The sequence below is a fragment of the Bombus impatiens genome, unplaced genomic scaffold (assembly GCF_000188095.3).
Source record: "Bombus impatiens unplaced genomic scaffold, BIMP_2.2 scf_0517, whole genome shotgun sequence".
In the NCBI taxonomy this organism is placed as follows: Eukaryota; Metazoa; Arthropoda; class Insecta; order Hymenoptera; family Apidae; genus Bombus; species Bombus impatiens.
Genome location: NT_176936.1, coordinates 180,506 through 201,943, shown reverse-complemented (window position 1 = coordinate 201,943; position 21,438 = coordinate 180,506). Strand labels below are relative to the sequence as shown.

The 21,438-nt window shown below is 41.0% G+C and overlaps 1 protein-coding gene across 1 annotated transcript in view; it reads right to left on the bottom strand.

The window, feature by feature from the left end:
* The window catches only part of LOC100746267, a 166,089-nt gene that overhangs the window by 57,682 nt on the left and 86,969 nt on the right, over window positions 1-21,438 (bottom strand). The window lies entirely within an intron of this gene.

Sequence of the window (21,438 nt, the reverse complement as noted above, 5' to 3'; positions counted from 1 at the left end):
ATTACCGCTTTCCATTCAAGCAAAAAATAATGCATCGACTGAGGTTACAATATTAAGAGATCGTAAAAACTTCGTTAACGTTCCCCTCCGTGATATATGCCAGTATCCTTTCAAGCCAGTAACAAAAAGGCCGAACGGAAGTCCAGCTCGTAGAGGAGCCGGTCAAAAGGGTGGGCGAATAAAAACCCTGTTAGAGATACTCGGGTTATCAATAAAGTACGATCATTTCCCACGAAAACTCCTCGTTAAAACCTATGGAGCAGAAAAATTTGGGCTGTGCTGCGAAGAACACAGCACGGCAGGACTGGTATGAGTAGTTGGAGAGTAGATCGGTGGAAATTGGCCGGTGTGTACCCTGCTTTCTCCGTTGGAGGATCCCTCATAAATACGAGGGTTGTTTGGTTCGTAACTGACTGCCGCAGCGCGGAAAAAAGGACAAGAAAAAGGGAAGAAAAGCTTGAACAAGAGGCAGCACGGATAGGAACGCGGTGTATAACAGTGTTATGGTTGTTTTATGGCTACTGTAGAGGGGATCGTCTCCTTTTGTTCTCTCAAGATCAGGTTGTGTCTCTGCGACACAAAAGTGGACACTCTGGATTTAATTGTAATGACATGAACGTCCGAAGAGCTGGAATAAAATGTTCTCAACGTTTTGCTTCAACAGGAAAATGGGTCAGGGTGCATGTACCTTATCAAACGTAAGCTCTTTCAAATCTTATCGATCGAGAACGATATACTCTTTATACTCTTTTGGGAAATTGTTGAATTGTTTCGTTACGAAACATAGGAAATAACAAGTATTTAGAGTTATACCTTCACCTTCTTTGTCGTACTACTATCCTAAATTTTCTATCGATAGCGTGTAAAGTCTTCAAGACGAGAAGATTTTCTAAATCCTCAGAAAAAATATCTCTCTTACTGGCTTTAACAAATTGCTTTCGGAAAGATTTCTACTATAAAAATTTTGGATAAGATCTTTGTAACTTTCACTTAAATCCGTTTGGCCCAGATTTCGGAATGCGATGCAACGAGCAATCATCCTCCATCTCGTTTTATCTTTCCGTACTAGTGAAACTCTTTGGTGCAGGACTTTCCGCTAAAATGGAGAGTAGAAAAAAAGAAGAAAGAAGGAGAAAAGACTGATCCGGTCTCACGTTACGTCCTCCTTGAGGAAAATGGCTTGCCCTCTCCATTCACCCCTGTTGAGACAAAAGCGAGGTATTAGACGGGCACTGCAGCCGAATACCAATGCGTTAAGCAACCGAGAAAGCTCCAGTCTTAAGTCGCACCCTCCACTTTAATCCTTTCCGCTTTGCTCCAGGAATCGTAATAATTGCGAACGCGCCGCGAATCCGATTTGAACTTGTTAAAGTTGTCCAAAAATCTTGGACCGTTTTCGCTTTTATCGGTTTACTCTTCTATCTTAAGACGCGAAAGTGTTATTTTAGATGAATGCAAGATAGACATTTTTACAATATCCTTTTTGTAAATTTATTTTGTAATTTAAACTGCACGGTAATCTCAGTTTTATTTTATTTTAGAAACGAAACATTTTATTTCGCTATCTCTCGTATATCATCGACCTACTTTATCAGAAAATTATGAAAATATTTTATAGAAGCACCTCTCGCGCTAGTAGAAATAGGTGAAACTAATTAATTTCCTTTCGGAATTCGCAGCCCAGCCTGTGTACCGTATGGAAATTCAAACGACCTTGGAGCTTATAACCTCCATCAGAAACTGGAGTTCCATTCTGTTTCCTGGTCCTTGTCCGAATAGCTTTGCTTGACGGGGGGAGGCTACCCTCACTCGTTACGGTGTTAATTGTTATTCTCGGTCGTTCTCCGTAATTACACAGCGGTTCACAAGCAAAGGCCCCACTCGACATCGAGTATATAACTCCAAGGTTTCTCTGCCACGCTAACATCTCTCGTTGCAATTGGAATAAGAATTCAGCGGTATGAAATTAATTATTGAATATTTTTACCCAACTTCCTACCGAGCACTTTGCACGCCAGGTAATTTTATTTCAAACCGTTCTCTTTTGAAATCAGAAGCAGATTAAAATCCGTACTTTGGAAGATCGAGATTACCCTGTTTGCTTCTTTTCTGTTTGCCACCAATTATTCCAGGAAACTTATTTCGAAGAGCTATTTCTCAATCTTTCATCATTCGTTCCACTGTAACCATTTGAAAGAAAAATTTGTATCTCGAGGGGTTGATTTCGTTCTCGAAGATGGAGGCCAGAAATTTACGTACATTAGCTCACGAAAGTATTTGAACACCTACTTAGAAAATTTTTAATAAAATTGCCAATTGTGTTATTTGTTGATGCAGACAATACATTTCTCACATCTTTTATTTTTTCCGCGCGTAAAATAATCTCTTGCTGATTGTCCCCATCCAGTTAATAACTACTTAGTAAGTTACATATGTTAAACAAATTTTTAAAATTCGACTGATTTTTTTTCCGTAGAATTGTCTCTACCTCGTCTGAACTATCAATGCTACGAAACTTTTTATATTCATAGAAGGTTTCTAGGAGTGTTAAAGTATTTTCGTGAGCCACTGTAATTATCAAGAAAATAAAAAGAACGTCTGATGAGTGTTCTTCTCCAGATGAAATTCACCGGCAATTTGCACGGCTAGAGATCGATCTCCGTGAAGAGGGATCGTTTAAGCGAAATCATTCGGAATCCCATTCGGAAAGGCGAAGATCCCGAACGGCACGAGGAAAGAAATTCTCAAGCGACGACGCGGTCCCTGCTCGGAAATGAATCGGAAGAGAGACGCATGTAATCAAGCGGATGTCGACACGGAATTTCGAAGAGGTCTCCCCCCGATACCGGGAGATTTCGAATATGACGCGAGGGTGCAGATTTCCAGAGTATTAGCAACCCCTGCGGTAACCACCGACAGCTCCACACGCGTCTTTTATCACGGAGCGTGGATTCTGACCTCACGACGAGGCAGTCGCGTGAATACTTCAGACTAGGGGGTTCCACGATCTTTTTTCTTTCTATACTTTCTCCCTCTGGCCTCTTCCTTTCAGTTTGGTTTCCCTTCTCGCGCTTTTCCGCCGTGAAAACGAGTCTGGCTACCGCGATAATCAGATTCCGTGATAATTGAGCGCTTTATCAATCTGTTCCAAGTAGAATAGGTTTCGTGATTTGGAAAATTGCTTGTTATATGATTTTTCATTAGGAAATCATTAGAATTCTTTTTCTACCAAACTGAAGATCAAAAGTAGGAAGGTATTTCGGAGAAGAAATTGATGAGATTGATAAAGGATTTTCAGATAGCATAGGCGTCGTGAGTTGAACAATTTGCTTATCATATAGCACTTTTTTATTCGACAAATATCTTTAGAACGATGATATTTTTGTGGAACTGGAGCTGGTGAGTGGACAGAAGATGAAATTGACGAGATTGATAAGGGGTTGGTGAAAATTAGATTATCGATGGATGTAAAATCTGATTCGTTCGGAATATCATAATTTCACCCCTTCGTTCAGAAATCGGCGGGTAATTGAAGATTGAGCCTCGAGACAAACTTTTGGGAGAATAAAGTTGATTGATCAGCCTTCGAAATTCATTTCAGCGAACGCAAATACGATATTTCTGCATTAAACTTCGCTCTTTCCTCTTGAGAGGATCGATCAGACCATTTACATTGAAACATCGTGCAAATTGTTTCCTTAAATCGAGACCCGATTTAATTTTTCCTTCGCTGTTATAATGAAGTGGTCGCTATATATTTCACGCGTAATTTAACTCAGTCATATGGAATAATATTATCAATAGTATTAATATTAATAATGTAAATATTAATATTAATAATGAGATATTTACTGCCATTAATGTTAATACGTATCCAAATTTATACAGAATCTAAAAGTTAGCATAAATTTACGTGACCGAGTTCAAACCCTGGAATAACATATTCATAAACTTTCTGTCAAGTTTGACAATCATGAAACGCCAGTTTTATTAGTATATATTGCTTTTCAAGAATCGGTTTAATCGTATTATAAAATTCTATGCTACCTAGGTGATGATTATAAATAATAAAATCAATGCAGTGCCATTTATTCGTACGTTTATGATTAAAATGCTGATTAAAATAATTTTAAACGACGGTGTATCATACATTCGATATATCGGCCTATCATGATTTTCTATCCATCAAACGAAAGAAGAACAAACATTGAGGCTGCTTTACCGCGTAGCACAAAGAATTTATTTCGCAGCGGTATCGGCCCCGGTAATTAGAGAAACAGGCCTTCAATGGTTCAAAGAACACGGCGCGCAATCGAAACGTTTCCTGATAGGGACGCGGCATTAAATCACGCGCTCGATGGCAGGCTAATTAAGCATAGTCCCGTAGCGTGTAATGCGTTCGTCTCGGCGCCAAGCGAATTAACTCAAACTCTCGATGGCTTAACAAAAACTCTCTACCCATTCTCATCGTTTCCACCCTGTTTCCACCCTGTTCCCAGCACATCGCTACCACCCCCATTCGTCTGTGTCCGCGAACACCGTAACGAGATGTGGATTTGAAAAACGCAAGCTTCGTCGTTGCCATAAGGACGGAACAGGGGATGGTGGTGTTGGAGGGGTAAACAGGACGAGAAAGGGTCTGAAAGGATGCGACTGAATCGGATTCGTCGTCAACTAATTCGTTTCAAAAACCGGAGGCGACGGAGCCAGTCAATTAGTACCTTCCGCTCGCTATTCTGCCGGGGCGACGCGAACAGGAACTCGTTCGTTCCTCTTGTGTATCCTGGGGAAACCTGCCTCGGAAATATGGGATTTTCCATCCGAGCTATTTAAGAGCGATGACGACGACGACTATCGTTGATTACCTGCTTGGATTCCAACCGTGGAATCGCGAATGCCATGGAAGCTTGTGAAAACGCTCTTGATCGAGGCATTTCATTGAGAAAACGAATGTTCCCCCGCTATTTAAAATTGCCGGGAATAATTTCCACTGAGAGTTTATCCATAGGTGTACGTACGCGATCGATTTCGAACGTAAATCCAGCAGTATCTACGAACCAAAACAGACAAACGTCCCGTTAAAGATTTCTTTTAGCGAGATCAGCGTCGTTGAAATGTAATCTTTGGAAGCGCTTTCCTTTCATCTTGATCTCAATGGTTACTCGTAACACCTCGAAACACGGAATCCTAGGTCGCGAAATAAGCCACGAAAAACGATTGCAGCGAACAGTTACACGTACCGGCGACGTATTCCGAAAGAGGAAATCCACGTGTAGTAGCTTTTGTACTGCACGCGTGTTAATTCAATACAAAGCGTGAAATACGCCGGAGGACAGGAGCGGTGGGCCATTCGCGCGAACGCCTTTCACAAGCGTTACCAATTCACAGCCGGCTCGTTTGTCTATTAAACAGTCTAACAGGATGCTTTGAAGCGAGTGTTTGAGATAGACTTAAAGTAGACACCGGCGAGAAGGAGGAGAGGGACGAGCCAGAAAGGAAAGAGGTCTCACTCGCGAAAATTGCCGCGAGCTCCGCTCTTCTCTCTTTCGCGCCAAACTAGAGAACCGGATGGATGAGAATGAAAGTTCATCGGCGAGAACGAAAAAATGACGAAGGACAAGTGAACGAAGATGACAGGGACGCGCGCTTGCCGGGTCCAAGGGGAACACGCCGGTTTTTTAAAATGAAATTCCTTGCGGCATAGCCTGACCTGAAACAATAAATAAAAGACACCTCTCTAACCCGTACCGACAACAGGCTCTCGCAACGAGAAACGACTGGTTGAGGTTGAAGTATAGAAGGTCGGAGTGCGGGTGAGCTCGCGTTCAAGAGTACCATAATTTACGCTCCACTCGTTTTCTCCTCGTGTATACCTAACGTGTACGAATGAAGCATAAATTCAGCCGCGCCTTCCCTCTTTTCTGTCTCTTTTTCTTTGCCCACCCCGAGCTACTACCCCCTTCCCCACGGGTTCTCACAGCCTGAACAGGAAACTTAACGTTTAGCAGCGCGAAAAGCCATGGATGAGAAACAAGAGAAGGAGAAACCGAGGCGGACGAGGGTGAAAGAAGAGTTAAGCGGTTGCAGGGTGGAATAGGGACGATGAATAGAGAAATGAAATGAAGGAAACGCGGCTGTGTTGCTCGTCGTCGTCGGTTCGGTATTTTCACGGTTTGTTTGCAGACAAGTTACAACTGTGCGTGAATGGCGACTTGCGCTGGATTACGATGGATGTACGAATTCTGGCGTGAAATTGTGATCAGTGTAATTTATTTCTCCTATTTATTTGTCAGAGAAATGAAGGTGCAGACGTGAAATATATAATAAAAAGTCATGGGTTAACTTGTCTTCTTTTTTATTTTATTAGGACTGAAGTATAGAAAGTTTATCGTTATTTACGAGTTTTCTTTCGGTCGTTTTCAGCACCTGAAGCTGAAACTACTGTTAGTACAGTTTTCTAGCACACTCTAGGATGTGTTATTTATCGGCTAGAAGAGAACGAAACGCGGAGTACGATGAAAATAAAGAACGTAAGAAACGCGACCATTATATTTTTCATGAGGTTAGCCTGGATAATCATCGAGGTATGAGAGAACGAAACTCGGGTACATTATATCATACTCGAGCCGCCATTTTATTTTGGACAATCGCATTTTCCAAATAAACGCGAGAACGTCTTAAAATTTCACGAGAATAGTCTGATATATCGGTACCGAATCTCCGGCGTTGAATCTTTTTTGAAATTTATCTGCGCTTTAAGCTGGCCACAGCCCTTGCTGTTTCTCAAGAGTTTATCTTCCCTTTGTTCATATGGAAATCAAGGCAAGGAGAAAAAAGGCACGTAACATCGCAACCACCATGAATACAGATTACCTTGCTTCATTTTATTAAACTCGCTTATAATACTCCAAAATTTAAAGTATCAAGCGTACAAAGCCCTCGAACGTGGACTTGTTGGTCCTCTTTGTCCAAGGGTCAAGCTCGGGTAAAATGTTGCTCTTTCAGAAAAATGTTGTACGCTAAATTCTCCGCGAGAGAACATGCTTTTTCGCACTTCGCAAGCGAACTGGGTCGTTGGTGTCCACGTCTAACCTGATTACTAGGTTCTAGCTTTTCGAAAAGTTTGAAAATATTCTACGATGCTTATCTTAACTCCCTTGAGTCGTATAATTGTTCAAGTCAACTAAAAACGTTTGAAACTTTTTTCAATAAAAATGAAAATTTATTTCGAAGAAATTTAGAGGCGAAATTTCCCCAGGATATATTAACGAAACATCTATTCAGACATTCGATAGAAGCAGAATTTCGAGGAAAACTATAAAATTCTACAAATTTACGAATCTACAAAACTAACACAACTTCGATAACATCGTAAGCTGGTTGCATTCGTTCGACTTTCTTTGCAGCAAAAGCCGGGCTAGTGTTGCGGAAAACTTTAGACGATCCAGATAACCGAAAGAGAAGCAGAGAGCAGGAATATAAAATCGAGTAAAGAGGAGGCTGATAGAACGGAAGAAACAAAGCTGCCCTGTGTCACGCTTGGATTTCGTGAGTTTCCACAACACGGAGCCTGGGTATTAACCTGGATAACAATAAACGTTAAGGTCCGCTGCCAGGGACGGTGGCTGCATTTCCGGTACACTTACACCAGCGGAATAATCCGCAGACGTACGCTAAAACGCACTAATCTAACGCGAAAATAGCTTGGAGCGCGCCACAACTGTTTCAAATTGTTTGTGACCCGAATCGTCCCGCTGTGTCTTTGTAACTTCGTTCTTTCCCCTGTAAAGGGGGCGCATTTCTATCGCGTTTTGAACAACAGGAGCATCGCTTCGAACAATGGGACAATCGAACGAATTTCAATCGGTGTTCCGACAGAAAAGATGGAAGGCTATTTTTCTTCCGTATATTCGCTTATAAACTGAACGGTGACGAAGCACGAAGAGCACTTACAGTGAAAGTTACATGTATGAGTTTCGTTATTAATTACCTGACACGATGTCGAGAAATCTGTTCTTCGTATCTGGGGCGATAGAGAAACTGCATGACACGGCAAAAATAAGGTGGATTTAATGGACTACCGAATAAAGGGAATAATCGATAAAAGAGTACGTATTTTATCTTCGTGTTAACTCTCAAGAACATCGATGCTACTTAAAATACAGAAAACAAGAAAAAGAAGAAGGGGGAAGAGAGTACAAGAATTAAAATGTAAAAAAGTCGTTCCACTCTCGGACACCTCGTAGACCGATATATACTCCCCCGCGAAGTGACAATAAAGAAACACCCTCGCTTACAAACTCATCAGGTTCGTACATCCCCTTGGCAATTGCGAAAACGCTCGATACCTATGATGTCATAAAGAATCCAACGAATCGTGGCTTCGATCGAATTCCAGGATCAGCAAGATCCCCGGTGCTCGACGAACGGCAATGAAGTTCTCGACCTCGAGGAATGTGGAAGCATCTGGTTTCCAGCGTTGCGGCTGATCGCGAGAGAGTGAGATACACAGATACAGGGACGAGAGAGGGATGGTTAAAGAAGAGTACGGAGAACGAGCGAGGGGAGAGTGGTGAACTGAAATGGTCCAGCGGGGTAGAAACGCTGAGCAACCCCGAAATTGCCCACCTCCTTGTTTGCGGGCAGCCTAGCGAAGGGTTGGTTCCACCAAGCGTGGAGAGAGAGAATCAGGCCTGATGGTTGCGTCTCGTCGCGTCGTTGACCAAGCAAAGGCATCAGGAATTGGAATCGGTCCGAATGTGAGCGATTCCTCCATTGCCCCTTTTCTGCGCTAAGGGATCTGTATATGTGTCCATGGACAGTGTCTTCGAGCTGTCTCCAAGTTACTCCCAAAGCCAACCACCAATCATCCTTCGTCTTCGTTCATCTGTCTTCTCAACTATCGGCAAACTTTCGCCCGTTGGAATGAACGTGTCTTAGCCTGATGGATCAACCTCCAATCGCGATCAACTACAAGAGACATTTCGATATTGAGACGTGGAATCTGTGGCGGTCATTCGCGCCACTCGTAAACGGTATGCGACGAGTTTGTCGAAAAGGTCTAGATCTTTCTGGTCGAGCAGCGGTTGAGATAATTCCTGATGGTTCCAAGAGGAAAGTTGTTTCGTATACGGAAACACCGTTGACGTGCCGCAGAACGATCGAAAAGCATTTCTTTTTTTTCGATTTGGAGACTATCGTTTTCTTAGAAAAATTGTATTACAAATTCGATACTGAAATTTTAATTGATTGTCGTATAGGAAAGATAGGTATATATTTATTACAAATCTTTAAAAACCAAAAATTTATCGTTTGGAAGAAAATTACTTGTTTCTCGTGTATAAGCTACGAAAGTAGAGATTCTAGAAATAATTCTTATGAGAAAGTGCTCAGCTTCTCGACGTCCCATCGTTCTTTCTGCAATTCCAATACACGGAAGTTGCAACATATTGAAAAGGATATGGCCGTTACGTGAACAATTCCGTCACACCCCTGCGATATCTCATGCACGCAATATCCTTCGCTCACTTTGGTATTCTCCTCTGTTCACACCAATTTGTCACTGCCACAGGGTTGTCCCCCATTGACGGATCAATTTGATACGATGCATTTATAAGTCTGAGGTATCTGTTACCTCGCAGACATCCACCGTTTCCCTTGATTAGCGTCCTTTTCTCACAATTACAGCGTCTCATCAACGTGCTTTAACTTCAATTATATGTTCATATATTTATATGCAATATGTTCAAGTTATGCTCTTGAAAACTCTTGGTAACAATCTTGCATCTTTCATATTTCAATAGGACATTCCATACTATTTTCGGATTTTTTTTTTTTTAACGTATAAGTATCAATTCTTTGATTTTAGCGTTCAAAAACAAGAGACGGTGGACAATATTTATCAATTTCTTTCAAACAATTTTTACACTGAAAAGGCATTAAGTTTGTATAATTTTACGAAGAATCTTAACTATCAATCGAGTAATTACTTCGATGTAGAAAGATTTCTTTTCGCCCGAAAATCAGCTGCTGTCGGTTCATGAACGATACCTCGACACGCGTCTTAAGCAATCGATTGTACGACAGGTAAGGGAAAGCTGATACGTACGCTGGCAACAGATTTTTCTGTCGTTCCGATCGAGGCACGCAGTTATAGCGGCGCAATTTCACGGCTGAACGCTCGGCCGCGAAATAAAAAGCCGCGAGGACCGACGAAGGGTACAATTGAAAACGTTGACGTGTTCGGTGGCTGCATAACGAGAGTCATTCCTCAAGCACGAAACTTTCGCAGGAATAAATGGCGTCGATGTTTTTTCACCTTTTTATTTGAATCCGTCTCTTCGCGATTCGTCAGCGCCCGTTTCCCATTCTCGAGTTCGTCGAAAACTCTCTATCGTTCCGCCGATCGAGATATCGATTTCAAGCAACGATTTCGAACGCCATTGCCCGACGACAAACAATGGTACGAACTTGCACGGGGAATTCAGAGGAGAAAAATGCCTCTGGCAATATATTTCGGTCTTTGTTTCTCATTCGATTCTGCGAATTTTACTAAAATCCAAGTATTTCGTTAGTAATTGATCGATTATTAGGTATTCGTATATTCTCTAAGAACTCAAGTATTTTTGTTGTTTTTACTATTAGAAATGCTATATATGTAGCTGCATTGTTCAACTTCTTAATAATTCTGAATAAATGTAACGTAGCGACGAATTACGCTATGCGACACGGATGGCGAGCGCTTAATCAGAAAATTTTCATTTTATTGTCGAAACACAACTGTAAAGGTCTCGGTTTAATTTTCGGTACAATGATACACTCCAATTGCGGACGACTTACTCGAAATTCGGAGTATATTTTGGCATTCACTGCGACTTTTTATATCCAGCGTATTCTATATCTCTCTCACCATTTTTTAAAATTGGTTTGGAATTAATCGGATCGATGAACAGTTTCTACTATTCCTCCTACTATTAAATTGCTAGAACGAATGCTACCGCAGCATTGGTTTTTCAAAGAAAGGGAAATTTTTTAAATTAGTAGCCGAAAATGTACAATTTTGCCTGATTGTAAAAATATCGAAGAGAAAGAAATTTCCCTTTTCACGCGATTTTGTAATCCATCACCGATCTTCTGCACAATTGTCCAAACCGAATTTTATATCGTGGCCGAATCATCGATCGTTATAGCGCGATTCTCATAAATCTTTCCGCTACCATAGAGACTACAGATTAACGACGCTTTAAACGCGGCAGCCCCTCGAATTTTGCAGCCCCTGTTTGCAAGCGCAGTACGCAAGTCACGCGGCAAGGCGATATTGTTTTTCGCGTAATACACTCGATGTGCGTTTCTCATAAATCACCATGAGCCTCCGTGAACAGAAGAACGAGCAAGTCGCTCGAGAGCGTGCTGTCGATATGCTCGGATCAAAAAATCCATTTTTCACGATTTAATACAAGAATCTTGGGGCGCACGCCGACCCACAGGAGGCAGGTAACAGCTGCCAACGGCAAGTCTCAACGCCGTTCTGGCATCCTAGAATCGTAAAATTCGGATATGAAAACTGTGCGCGATACGTGTATACACACTGCTCCAAGATAGGAGATAAACTTGCATAGGATGTTATCCTGTAAACAAATATAAGTTGAAAAAGAAGTATAAGATTTTTTCCTTTAGATCTCGTTTTCTCTTAGAAAGTTGAGTTCAAAATAGGTCGTGTTTAACGCGTTTCATAGGGAATTATATAACTACATGTACGTGTATCCGACAAATTTTCAAATTACATTTTCTCACAAAACGCGGATGCAAATGAAGAAGCTTCATTCTTCCTGATTTTCGATTTCTAATCTCGAATTTATTTTTGTCTGTGGAGTAAATTTCTGATTGGGCGTAGCACTCATTGTGGCACACCCTGTATACATTATTTGAGAATAATCTCATGGGAAGCTTCTTGGGTAGGTGGTGACGAGCTGGCGGTGCGAGTCACGCGGCAACGGAACCCCATAAAATTTACTTGGCGTTGAAAAATAATAAACGACGGGAAAGAAGCCCGTAAAGCACGCGGCCATGCCGGCTTCAGGCGCGAAATAAAGCTCAAACGGAGAAAAAAGGAAAAGGGATTGTTCTTTTAGCGAGAAGTTTCTTAAAAGGAGGGAAACGGATTTGTGTGGTATTTCGCACTTCGCTTCGAAAACACTCGGAGAATGGGGGAAACTTAGTTTTCCGCTTGGCAGCTCGTAAAAATTTTAATACGAACGCTCCAGCAAAGGAAGTTTTCCCACTCGGTCCTACGGAAATTCTAATAATAATGAAAATACCTGAGCTAGTTAAAAAAGTTGGAACGCTCGGTCTTCTGTTCCCGGAAGTCCGTGGAATATCGGTGAGCCAGAGGCTCAAGTTATTTCTGCTTCTGAACCGTGGTCCGGGTGGAATAAAAAATTATCGTAACTAAATGATACGATGCTTTTTCTATCGTCCAATTAAAACTTCATTTCTCGCTATTACACGTTCAATTTTTTACATGGACATCGCGAACGATGGTTCTTGGTACTTGGGAACTTTGCAATAATCGTTCTTACGTTCTTGGGCAAGCACTCATCACCGAACGTCCAAGTGACTTCTTTTCAATGTAATATCTTCAACGAGTTAATTACGGAGATTCGATTCCGTGAAAGAATTTGTAACAAAATTAAAACATAAAATCGAATGCTTATAAAAAAAATCTATGCCTACGTAGAAACTCGTTACAGATCGAGGGTGGCGAATATACATACAAATCGACATCGCGCGAGAGTAAATGATATCGAAAGAATTTTGAATTTGATGGAAACATAAAAACTATCGGTGCGCGAATGCTTCTATTGCAAAGTGATGTCATGATTGGTACGGCAGTGCTTTTATGACTCGAGCCAGCAGGGTCGTCGTCCTAAAATAAATTTTTCAACTTCGTATAGCTATCATCGAGGTTTCACGATTTTCGACGCGGAAAGCTGGAATACGTAGCTTCTCCAGCGGGCATCGTTTATCATCACGCGATGTTTGTTCCGTGTTGATTAGAAAGCGAGAATAACGAACGAGCTATAACATCCCTCAGGATCTTCTAAATTACTTGTTAGTGTGTTTATCGTAGCCTACCAGGAGTCGTTCATAGAACGGACGAAACATTGGTTAGTGGTGCTCGCAAGATTAATGCAGATTAATGGAAATCTTCGATACTGAAAAGTTTTCCTATTACTTGGCTAATTGTCTCTAGTTTCTCCTGGTAACATCCAACTTCTCGCGTCCCGAGTATCTCTTGGATCATTAAGTCTATCTACTTCCGCAATAAAAAGTGATCGATAGCGTTTTAGTCGTGGTATATTTATAAATAGTCATATTATGGTGGATTTTAAATATTACAATTTAGTACATGAAAGGTGGAGATGTATTCTTGCACTTAAAATCTATCCACCAAACAAATGCTTTTCACTCACATCAGAGGCCCTACCATGTTCCGGTTATTTTGCAATATTTACAGTTTTTCTGCCTAGACAAAGAGCTTCCGTTTCAAGAAAAACACTACACTACGAAGAACACGAAGAACACTAGCGTATGAACAAGATATCAAACAGGAAGAGTAAACAAGAAGAGGAAAGCTTTTTCTGCTTTTTAGCTAACGTTAGTTTACGCTTAGTTATCGTGAGACGCACTAGTCTTGCCGAGAATATCGTGCCTCGTATTAATTATTAAAAGAATATGCAACTCCGAAGACCTATGAAATAAGATAAATCTAACATTTGTTTTGTCACCTGCAAGTATTTGGTAAAGAATCAAAATTTTTACAGGGGATTTTAAACAACATCTTAGCTCTGTATTCATATGTTTTTATTACATAAAATTACAAAATTACAAAATTATAAAATGGCTGATAAGATATTATCTAACTTCATATCCGATGCAACTTTGTTTGCTTGCAACCAGCGGCGAACGTGGTTGGATTGTAAAAAGTAAAACATGTTTATATTTAAGAGATTTATACAAAAATAGATCATCTTCAACGCAAGGTAAGATTTCTACATAATTTTGAAACATAAGAGAATGGCGATTTGTTAAGGGCAAAATTTTATTTTTCACTGAAAAAAATCAACTTTAAATACTTAGGAAAATTCAGCGGGTTGAGATATAAAAAGAAATCATACGCGATGTTGTGATAGTCTTACGCAGAATAATGTGCAACAATTTCAAGTTAATCGGATGAAGGGCTTCGGAGATCTACCGGATGCAAGGTCGCAAAACATAGTTTCAAGAAAAACGCGTTTAATGTTTTAAGTTAATCTGTCTGTAAGATAAAAGAATCCATTGGTGTTCAGTTTTATAGCTGCACCGTACTTTAGAATTTCAAAATATCCTTTATCACAGTATCCTACACGTGTTAAGCTTTGAAAAAATGCAGCACAAGATTTGGTTTTTTTGAAGTCGACATGGTTGTATACCCCCTTAATTTACTTATCGTAGAAGGAAACGATAAAATTCACAATATCATACTTTCTACATATTTCAAATATTTCGTGTTCTATGCAACTTGTAACGAGTATCGTTTAACAGTGAAACGCAATTTACTAGATGTTAACGAGCTGAACTAAACTAATTACATTTCAACTGTAATTCTATATCAAGAATACGAGAGAATTTAATCAAATTCGTTCCGTTAATGATAAGGTTAGTTACACTACCGTCGAATGTTTTTTCCACCGCTATTCCATCAGGTTAATTAAAAGAGCACCAATTTTTCCCAGGTAGCCAGGTCTAACTTTACCAACCTCCTGTCACAATTCCAGCCTTATACACAACTCTTCTCCGAGTCTATTACTTTTCCAAGAGTCTACGTAAAAATTTTCGACCGATACGCTACGTCTTTCAGAAACGTGTACGATCTTAAGTAATTTCCATCGTTTCGACGAAACCAGACAGAGGAGTCCTCTGTCCTCTGACTGACATTAAATTTAAACCGATTTCTCTCGCAGGCCGGAATATTCTACAATATTTACAGTCTCGTGCACCGCCCCAAAGGAAGATACTTCAAATAACAGCAGTAAAAATGAACGAGCTTGTGCGAAGAAAACGCTGGAGGAAGCTTTCTGTCCGCGAGAGACGGAGAGAAAATATCGGAACCCTTACGAGGATGCATGAGTCAGTTATTCGCGCGTAGTCGTGACTCGAACACGCCGGATGGTGCAACTCGCTCGGATGGGGCGGCTGCCTTTAATATAAGGGTCGCATTAAGTCTATCTACTTCCGCAATAAAAAGTGATCGATAGCGTTTTAGTCGTGGTATATTTATAAATAGTCATATTATGGTGGATTTTAAATATTACAATTTAGTACATGAAAGGTGGAGATGTATTCTTGCACTTAAAATCTATCCACCAAACAAATGCTTTTCACTCACATCAGAGGCCCTACCATGTTCCGGTTATTTTGCAATATTTACAGTTTTTCTGCCTAGACAAAGAGCTTCCGTTTCAAGAAAAACACTACACTACGAAGAACACGAAGAACACTAGCGTATGAACAAGATATCAAACAGGAAGAGTAAACAAGAAGAGGAAAGCTTTTTCTGCTTTTTAGCTAACGTTAGTTTACGCTTAGTTATCGTGAGACGCACTAGTCTTGCCGAGAATATCGTGCCTCGTATTAATTATTAAAAGAATATGCAACTCCGAAGACCTATGAAATAAGATAAATCTAACATTTGTTTTGTCACCTGCAAGTATTTGGTAAAGAATCAAAATTTTTACAGGGGATTTTAAACAACATCTTAGCTCTGTATTCATATGTTTTTATTACATAAAATTACAAAATTACAAAATTATAAAATGGCTGATAAGATATTATCTAACTTCATATCCGATGCAACTTTGTTTGCTTGCAACCAGCGGCGAACGTGGTTGGATTGTAAAAAGTAAAACATGTTTATATTTAAGAGATTTATACAAAAATAGATCATCTTCAACGCAAGGTAAGATTTCTACATAATTTTGAAACATAAGAGAATGGCGATTTGTTAAGGGCAAAATTTTATTTTTCACTGAAAAAAATCAACTTTAAATACTTAGGAAAATTCAGCGGGTTGAGATATAAAAAGAAATCATACGCGATGTTGTGATAGTCTTACGCAGAATAATGTGCAACAATTTCAAGTTAATCGGATGAAGGGCTTCGGAGATCTACCGGATGCAAGGTCGCAAAACATAGTTTCAAGAAAAACGCGTTTAATGTTTTAAGTTAATCTGTCTGTAAGATAAAAGAATCCATTGGTGTTCAGTTTTATAGCTGCACCGTACTTTAGAATTTCAAAATATCCTTTATCACAGTATCCTACACGTGTTAAGCTTTGAAAAAATGCAGCACAAGATTTGGTTTTTTTGAAGTCGACATGGTTGTATACCCCCTTAATTTACTTATCGTAGAAGGAAACGATAAAATTCACAATATCATACTTTCTACATATTTCAAATATTTCGTGTTCTATGCAACTTGTAACGAGTATCGTTTAACAGTGAAACGCAATTTACTAGATGTTAACGAGCTGAACTAAACTAATTACATTTCAACTGTAATTCTATATCAAGAATACGAGAGAATTTAATCAAATTCGTTCCGTTAATGATAAGGTTAGTTACACTACCGTCGAATGTTTTTTCCACCGCTATTCCATCAGGTTAATTAAAAGAGCACCAATTTTTCCCAGGTAGCCAGGTCTAACTTTACCAACCTCCTGTCACAATTCCAGCCTTATACACAACTCTTCTCCGAGTCTATTACTTTTCCAAGAGTCTACGTAAAAATTTTCGACCGATACGCTACGTCTTTCAGAAACGTGTACGATCTTAAGTAATTTCCATCGTTTCGACGAAACCAGACAGAGGAGTCCTCTGTCCTCTGACTGACATTAAATTTAAACCGATTTCTCTCGCAGGCCGGAATATTCTACAATATTTACAGTCTCGTGCACCGCCCCAAAGGAAGATACTTCAAATAACAGCAGTAAAAATGAACGAGCTTGTGCGAAGAAAACGCTGGAGGAAGCTTTCTGTCCGCGAGAGACGGAGAGAAAATATCGGAACCCTTACGAGGATGCATGAGTCAGTTATTCGCGCGTAGTCGTGACTCGAACACGCCGGATGGTGCAACTCGCTCGGATGGGGCGGCTGCCTTTAATATAAGGGTCGCGATGCCACGGCGCGAGGGCAACGACGACGAAGGCAACGACGACGAGGACGAAGACCTCGATGTCGATGGTAGGGGATGGATGCCGCCACGTCGGGAAATGCTACGAGGCATTGAGGGGAGAGGCCGAGTAACCTACGAATTCCAGCTACCCTCCTTCCGGCTGACGATAAGCCACGCCACTCGCTTAAGCGTATCATGTGCAATAACACACACGACAGCACCTTTTCTTCGTTTCCGTTTCTTGGAACCCGATATTACCGTAAAATCAGCGTCCATTTTTGCTGCAATTGGTTTAATGGCTCGGATGCTCGGAGGGTTGCTCTCCATTTGAAACGCGCATGTCGAATACGAGACGAGGTTGACAATTTTGTTCTTTAACATTTTCTCGCTATATTATTAGACTATCGCAAGGAGAAATATACGATGGAGGTTGATCTCGTTGATTTTCTGACATTAATATCGCTTCACGGATTAGCGGGAAGAAATAATCGAAAATGAGAACAACCTGGTAGATCCAAAGATGCAAATCCATTGTGAAAGTAGCTGGCAATGGACGAAGTTTTATGGAAGCCAAAGATATAATTATAATTGTTGAATTCTACCATCGTGCTCTTCGTTTGTTATACGAATGAATCTGTTGAGATAAATACATGGAACGCAGACGTAGAAAATTATTTTTGAACCAGGGAATAAATTTCGACGCCGAATATAAAGTAGATTAGTCGTAGGGAAACTGTTTTCCTAGGAGGCTGACGAATCTCAAGAGGTGTCGGTTAATTGACATCCTCGCCGAGTGCCTCTGTCATTTATTCTTCTTCGGTAAAACATCGTCTACCCTTTGTCGCGGCGTGATTGTCTCCGGTGATTACGGTTTCGGGGGTTGTTTGCATTTAGGAAGCCATCAACGCTTAATCGCATTCCTTCTCGCCTCGGGAGATTGGAACTTTCGGGGAGAGCCACTCTCGTAACTTGCTGCATTTACATCGTATCCACGTACAAGCTAAATAGGCTTTTCTATGGAAAAAGGCCTGCCGCTGCGCTATAAAAATCCCGCCACTGAGAGGCTCGGATAAAAGCTCGCTGAGTGGTGAAGCAAACCATGAAAAGCAACGATCGATTTTACATACCATTAAATCACTCTGCGCGAAAGAGATCGCAATTTGGATTTTAAAAATGAAGATTAGCCGACCGTTGAAAAATTCGATGCGACGCTGAGAGAAAGTCAAGATCAAAGCTGTTACGGGAAAGGAACTTTTCTCGCCTTTCGTAATCAATGGATTGCAAGGAAGAAAATCGTTCGTTGATCAATGGTATGCGAAGTTAATCAGGAATTTCGAAGGGAAACCGAACGTTAATTGAAACGTGTCTGGCGCGAGTAGAGCCGCGATCCGGCACTCGAAACTTTTCACGGAAGAAGAGAAAATTCGATAAACCACAATGGCAAAACTCGTCAAGGGACCATTTTCGTTCCGCGCCACGTAACTTCCTTTAAAGCCTGCCGTGTACTCTTGCATCAACCGAGGGTCCATAAAAGAAGGAGAAAGGGGTGAAAGAAAGAGGTGGTTGGGGCGTCGCGAAAAACTTTGGTCGTGTTAAAACGAGCCCTCCGCCGCGCATAATTAAGACCAATTAATATTCGGCTCTCGTGCTCTCTCCGCCCTGTCGCCACTTCCGGGAGTTGCATACCGGCAGAGAACGTTACTTGTACTCTTCGTCGATGCCACAATGACTCGAAATCGGATATGAATAAATTACGCTAAGTACGACCGACGACCGGTATTCTTTCGATTCGGAACTTTTACAACAAAGGAGACGAGGAAAACGCCAGGGATCGGTTTAATAACGTCCTCGTCTTTTGTTAAACCATTCGCTTCTATCGAATGGAATTACGTTTTAATAACGATCGAAGCAGATTTGGTTATCGTCGCTTTAAACTGAATACGCGAATTTAATTCTTTTAAAAATGGGATGAGAGGCATCACAGGATGTCTGGATTCTCACGAGACAAAATCCGAAGCGTAGTATCGGAAAATCCTAAATCATCCCCTATTTCGATCCAGTTTCCCTTCGTATCTCCCTTTCTGATTCTTATTTGTCTGTTCGACGATATCGTGGTGGTACGTTTAGCCAGCGATAGGACGATATTATATCGTTTACAAGAAACCAGTTTCCCGACTCATCTTCTCCGAAATATTTCTGATATTTCAAAGGTAAACTTGTTTCGTTCTATCCGAACTCGACTATCCACTTTGTCTTATCGTGTTGGCCGCGTTATCCAATGCCACAAGGAGCAATTTGTCCCGCGCATTTGATCCCGTGGGACAAATATTCCATATTAAGCATCGAAGGAAGACGTTTCAGCTGGATTTCGCAGAAGCTTGGAAAATGAATGGAAAGGTAAATTGACTCCCGCCAGATGTGCAAGAAAATAACGGGAACCCGTGTGCTCCGATGGAAAATAGAGATAGTCGTTGCATAAGAAATTGAAAATTTTCCATTGGCAGCTTCGTCAGAATTGAATTCGTAGCCTGAAGTGCCATTCAACGATAGGAGTAGCGTTCTATGCGTGTTTCGTGCAAATTGACAAGTTCTCCATTCTGATAGCGGTTCGTTCTAGTGCATCTCGAGTTTTAATAGAAAAGTATTGAATCCAACTAAAAATCGATATTGCTTCAATTTCTATTTTACTATCGTGAAACACGAAGGTAAAAAATAAAAGCACGACATGGGTTTTTCAGTTAGTTACATCACGGCTATCACCGAACTAGGCAGTTCCAATAATATTTTTCGTTAATTCTATAATTATTTAACTACATTTCGTCGAAGTAACGTTAAACGAAGAAAGCGAAAGCAAAGAAAACGACCACATTGAAAGTACCATTAAGCAATCTCCATCCATTCGAGCGAAATAGAAGATACACGATGTCAAGTACGAGATCAATTCTTTCTTTTGATTCATGCAAACTCCCCTCTGCTCGTATCGTAGTTGCCAAAGCCGTAGGAAAAAGCCTTGTCTAACGCCATCAGTATCACGCTTACACCGTTGCCCTGAAATGTCTGCCATTCTTTCTCCATTTCGAATCACTTTGCGCCCCCTGACCTTCCGTCACAGCGTCGAGTGTCTAGCGTCGAAGATATACGACGAAATCGTACTTTTCCACCCTCATGCTCGCTTTCTATAGGCCCCCGTGAGCACACGCGCCGCCAGACGAACATTTTCCCCTATTATTTGCGCGTCTACTCATTGGACCCCAAGAGCCTGACAATACCGCAATTGTGCAGCTCGTAGTAATATCGTTACATTCGCATTTGCTTGCGTGCAGACTGTCGCGTAATTTCGATGAGTCATCCTCAGTGCGCTCGTTTCCTTCTTTTTATCTTGTCTGTCCTAACGAGCTCGGAATTCGACCGTAGCTTCAGCTTGTTTGACGATATATATGTAGTCACTGCTGTCGGCTGAGATTCCAGTTCAAGCTTTGATAGGGAAACACAGGGAAATATAATAGAACAGAATTGCGTAGGGATAGAGTGGAATCAAAAATACAGATACAATAAAATTTCGGGGAAAAAAGAGGAAGATATTGGTTACATAAGAATTTAGAACTGAGAAGAAATAGGGATGAATTTCGCATAATTTAGGAACGGTTATTCCACGGAAATGTTATGAATATTATTATAGAAAAATTATTATTGAATAGTTAAAATCAAATAACTTAGAATTTATTACAGTAAATATTACACGTGTAAAAGCGAGTGTGGTAAGATATGAAATAACAAGCATAGAAGTCTTGCGTGTATCAAATGTCACAAATTACTCGAGCCAAGTGTATCCAAAAAAGCCCAAGATACGCCAGAAACAAGAAAAACAGTGTGCTCATTTAGCGAAGCCTGGAAATTCCTAGCCAGTCGTGGCAGATTTGCGCGGCAACCGCGGGATTTCATAATTCACCGTGCAAATCCAATAGTTCGCCGGCAAAGCTGCATTTCCGCTTGCAGAGACACGGCCCGTCGGATTTCACGGAGCTAAAACCACACCAGGAAAAACACAGGTCCTTGTTTGAAAGCGACGCGCCGTCATCGAGGAGGCGCGCGTGCGGCATCTTGTCGGTTCGCCGAGGAATTTCGCTGCTTGTGACTTGCCTCTCATCTGCTTTAAAGTCGTGCCATTCCTTTATTATTCCCGCGAAACGACATTCCCGCGAGAGTATCGCGGGTTCGCGCCGCTAC